Genomic DNA, 5,688 nt, shown 5'->3' on the forward strand with positions numbered 1-5,688 from the left:
CTTTTGACCTCTTGGTCTTTTTGTCAGATTTTCTCTGTCCACCGGCCACTGGGCGATGGGTTAAAACTCAGAATTGTAACTCTCAAGTGTTTTGCGAAGCTGATTTTTGAAAATGTATTTGGGTTTTCATCAAGAATGTGATGAAACACCAACATCACTCAAACATCCATAAATCACAGAAAGCTGTTGAAGAGTAAACTGATTTTAGGTTTGGACACACTGTAGATAAGACTGAGTTTATTTGTAGCTGATAACAAGACTAGGTAGACCTAGTGCAAGCCGGGCCTCCTCTTGGCTTTCACACCAGTATAATACATGTACTGCCCGTGACCTGCTCTGTCATTTTCAGCCACATTGACCCCTGGAGACATTTTGAGTTTAATACAATATTGGACAGAGGGGCATTTATGCCCCTTTATGTCTTGACTGTTACCAAACTATGTTTTTGAGAAAAAGGGCCTCAAAGTTTGCAGTCTATTTTGAGACATTCATCCAAATATATTAGAGATATCATTCAAACATAACATAACATTACATTTCCAGTCTTGAGTGCCCATACACACACAGACATGTACACACACACACACATTCGCACATTCACCGGCACCGGAGTTAGAAAGTAGACTATAGCCTGAAATGAAGTCAGTCCACTGAGCCTCAGTCGCGGCGAGATGGAGTTTAATATTTGAGATATTTCTGCCGGGAATTAATTTCTATGTTGTAATAGTAATAATTTCAGTCTGTAATAGTCTATCACTGATTTCAATTCAATTTCTCTCGATTCGGTTTCTCTCTCTCTCTCTCTCTCTCAGGTTGTGATGCCTGACAACTACGTTTTCCACGGAAGAAACATTGTGATTGGACAATAAAGTGAACGATGACACACCTGTTGCTATGCAGATGTTCATTCAGGATTTGAAGGGAGGCTTGTAGTAGCGTGACTCGCCGCCTCTGGAAACTCCCGAAACTCGTGTACAAACTTTTAAACTAGCCGTTGTCGATGTAAACTGAAGACAGATTCAGCAGCTGCTGCTGATTTCTCGCCTCAAATGTTTTCAGAAACACATTTCAGTGAACCATTTTCGTAATATAAGAGAAAGTTTCCAAACGAGCCGCCATGTTTTTCCAGTTTGAAATCCGGGGGCAGAAACACACCATGACAGTGCAAACAACGCGAGATCACCTATATTACCATGACTGTGTAAGTCTTGACGCCACTTCTCACGCGACTTTCAACAATGGGTAGTCAGCCAGTCAGTCAGTCAGTCAGTCAGTCAGTCAGTCAGTCAGTCAGCCATCAGTCAGTCAGTCAGTCAGTCAGTCAGTCAGTCAGTCAGTCAGTCAGCCATCAGTCAGTCAGTCAGTCAGTCAGTCAGTCAGCCATCAGTCAGTCAGTCAGTCAGTCAGTCAGTCAGCCATCAGTCAGTCAGTCAGCCAGTCAGTCAGTCAGTCAGTCAGTCAGTCAGTCAGCCATCAGTCAGTCAGTCAGTCAGTCAGTCAGTCAGTCAGTCAGTCAGCCATCAGTCAGTCAGTCAGCCAGTCAGTCAGTCAGTCAGCCAGCCAGCCAGTCAGTCAGTCAGTCAGTCAGCCAGCCAGCCAGTCAGTCAGTCAGTCAGCCAGCCAGTCAGTCAGTCAGTCAGCCAGCCAGTCAGTCAGCCAGCCAGCCATCAGTCAGTCAGTCAGTCAGCCAGTCAGTCAGTCAGCCAGCCATCAGTCAGTCAGTCAGTCAGCCAGTCAGCCAGCCAGCCAGTCAGTCAGCCATCAGTCAGTCAGCCAGCCAGCCAGTCAGCCAGCCAGCCAGCCAGTCAGTCAGTCAGTCAGCCAGTCAGTCAGCCAGCCATCAGTCAGCCAGTCAGTCAGCCAGCCATCAGTCAGTCAGTCAGCCAGTCAGCCAGCCAGCCAGTCAGTCAGGCAGTCAGTCAGTCAGCCAGTCAGTCAGGCAGTCAGTCAGTCAGCCATCAGTCAGGCAGTCAGTCAGTCAGTCAGTCAGCCAGTCAGCCAGCCAGCCAGTCAGCCAGCCAGTCAGTCAGTCAGCCAGCCAGCCAGTCAGTCAGGCAGTCAGTCAGTCAGCCAGCCAGTCAGTCAGTCAGTCAGCCAGTCAGTCAGTCAGCCAGCCAGCCAGTCAGTCAGTCAGTCAGCCAGTCAGTCAGTCAGTCAGTCAGTCAGTCAGCCAGTCAGTCAGTCAGTCAGCCAGTCAGCCAGTCAGCCAGTCAGTCAGTCAGCCAGCCAGTCAGTCAGTCAGTCAGCCAGTCAGTCAGTCAGCCATCAGTCAGGCAGTCAGTCAGTCAGTCAGCCAGTCAGTCAGTCAGTCAGTCAGTCAGCCAGTCAGTCAGTCAGTCAGCCAGTCAGCCAGTCAGCCAGTCAGTCAGTCAGCCAGTCAGTCAGTCAGTTAGCTACTTTCACTCTTCTAGGCCGGTCCCAGAGGCCCGGCAAAAAGTGAAGAAGGTGAGAGGAAATACAAACTGTGAGGAACAAAGAGACAGAGAGGCTGCTGAACAGGTTTCAGACTGAAGAGAAAAGAGAATAAAGATACAAACAGAAACAGATGAAGTGCAGACTCACAGAGAGAGAGAAAACAACAACATGCATCACTTGTTAATGAGTTCATTAAAATTATATTAATGAATTGTAGAATCATTTTGCAGATCATTTCCCCGTGAATAACAGCTGTGACTTTGGATTTTGTCACAGAGGTTTTTCAGCTAATGAACTCAAGAGGAGGAATTTGAAAAAAAAACTGGAATTTCAGGAAGTTAAATTCTGTGAAATTCCATGTTTTTTTTTGTTTTTTCTCACCACATATCTGAGATTCCACATAGTGTTATATATTATCAATACTGAATATCATAAAATATTAAAGGAACCTTTCAGCTGGTATTGGATGCAGAACATGTAATGTTTCCTGTCTGATTCACATTCAATTCACATTCTGTTTCCTTACAGCTGGGAGACTTTCACACTCACACTGCAGGAGCTGAGCTGAGTTTAACATGAATTCTCGGACGGATCCTGGAACTAAAACCTTCTTGAATTTAACTTGAATTAAAATGAAGCAATAAATGTGCTGTAAAAGACAGGCTTTGTGTGTTTTTGGGGTCCAGTGTTGGGTGTTAGGACTGGAGAGCCAAACCCAACCGTTATTTCCATTCAAATGAATGGGAAGTAACAATCTGAACGCTACAAACTCGTCCAGCTACATCTGATCTTGGTGAGTAGATTATATTCTGGTTTTCATAATAACCTCCATGTTAAAACTGAGTGGAAAACGCTTTAAGATTTGGTGCTTAAGAATCTTTCATGGGTCAGAGGTCAGACAGACCTCAGATCAGTGACTAATGAAGTAAAATGCCTTTGTTGTCTGGCGGCTTCGTGTCACAGGGATGAAGGTCACATGTCACATGTTCTGACCTGCTGACAGGAAGCTACGGCAGCCTGCAGGACCACAAAACATTTCTGAAACTCACAAAGCTGCTTTCACTCTGCTGCGTACACCTGAGATACAATATTAATATTAATTTACCAGTCAATTATTTATCTGATGATTTCATCCAGACAGTAGAATTAGCTTCAGCTACTAGATCAGTAAAACTACAACGACCAATAGTAAGGAGGTCAGAGGTCAGAGGTCACAGCACCCAGACAGCAGATGGAACAAATTTTGTTTCTTGTTGTTTCATACAGAATGCATGAATGGATGAGCTTCCTTCATGTTGTTTCACTGCAGCTCTGTCTTGGATGAAACTTCGGCCTCAACCTGAAACTCTGGATCTGATCTGCAGCTTCTGACAGGATCCTGATCCACCGGCTCATTCATTTCTTCATGATTGCTATTGATTGATTGCTATTTTTTTTATTTCGTTTGTGGCAGTGAACCGCAATCATCCAGCTCAAGCATAACTAAGTAGGGGAGAGCAGGGCATGTTGTCACACGTTTTACTCATTGGTGTATTTCTCAGTTGTGCCTTACAACTGAGATACAATATATATTTTTATAGCTAGATTAAGGTCTTGTCTAAAAAATGGCATTTTTACATTTTGAATAATTTACTAGAAGAAAAAGTTATTACTGATGAAGTACCGCTTGACAACTTGTGAGCACTTACCCCATGTCAGGGCATGTTGTCACATAGACAGGTGTGCTGTGTTCCTCTGAAGTATATATAGAATAATAACATGAACAACACACTCTTGTATTGAAAACAACATACTTCATCTCAGAAATCAACACCCACCTCTCACCACTGGTAAAACAACCCCTCCTCCCTCAGCTGTCCTGGGACGCTCAGACAGACATAAATTCTGATATATTAATGTACATGTAATATATACACATTTAATTTGATGTTTTATTATGTAAAATGTCTTCTGAGTCCCTTAAAGAAAACAGTAATAATAGTAATCTGCCTCTGTGTGTATGTGAGTCTGGTCCAGCAGAGACCAGCTGCTGCACAGACAAAGGTTTGTAGGTGCAAGCACTGAAATCATATTTATTCAGAAAAGAATGACTGTAAAGCTATTTCTAATTAAAAAAAAAGGTTTGGATAGCTATGACAACATGTCCTGAAATCAGTGTGACAACCTGCCCCACCAGGCTCTCCTCCCTGAGCACAGAGCTTCACTAAACCATTCAAATGTATGATCAGGTTACAGCTGACTCTTGCTGTCATGTGTCACAGTGTAGAATTATTTTGATTCCTTTAGAAGAAATAAATGAGAAGAAAAACACTAAGATTTTCATTATTTTCTTTCAGGTACACAAATTGCTTTTATGTTAGAGTGTTTTGACTTAGACTGTTGTATTTAACATCGGTAACCTCTTATTAAGAAAGTAAAAAAAATTGTAATTGGACTTTTGGCTCTAAAATATTTAGTTTCAGAAATAAAGCCACTGAGACAACTTACCCACGTGACAACTTACCCCGCTCTCCCCTACATCATAAACACTCTAATGCAATTTATATACACAGATACATACCCATATGTGTATATATATATATAGATATATATATCTATATATATATATATCTATATATATAGATATATATATACCCAGATACCCATATACACAAACCATGACTGAAAAGTAGCAGGAGGAATATGATTGCTTCATGATTTCATGACTGCAAATCTTTTTTTTTGCAATGTATTGAGAAATAAAGCACTCATTTTTAACATTCAACTCACATATATAATAATTTCACAATTACTTTCCACAACTGAACAATAGAAATCACAGAGTATTAACTGAGATATTTTAAATAAATTAATATACAAAACAAGAAAAAATAAAATTAAGTAACACAATTTGGAGCAACGGATCACAGTGTCACCTTTAAATCTTCTCTCTGTTGTCAATGATCTTTTATAAAAAATAATCTTAATAGTTCTTATAATTCGTCTTATATTTAGTATAATGTCTTATCTAAGCTGCTAATATTAATCTCATCCAGCAGGCATTTTATCCGTCTTACTACAGCCAATCAGCAGACACTTCCTCTTACAGCTGGACCAATCATCGCCGTCCACGAGTTTCAGTTTGGAGGCGTGGAAGCCGTTTAGTTTGATGGACACTCGACGTGTCCAATAAGATCTTGACAGTTGACAGGAAACGTAAAAATTCCGTCGCTGCTGACCAATCAGCGGCAGAGGAAGGCGGGTCCTGCTACCATAACCCCACGTGATCCCCTC

The sequence above is a fragment of the Centroberyx gerrardi genome, chromosome 16 (assembly GCF_048128805.1).
Source record: "Centroberyx gerrardi isolate f3 chromosome 16, fCenGer3.hap1.cur.20231027, whole genome shotgun sequence".
NCBI lineage: Eukaryota > Metazoa > Chordata > Actinopteri > Beryciformes > Berycidae > Centroberyx > Centroberyx gerrardi.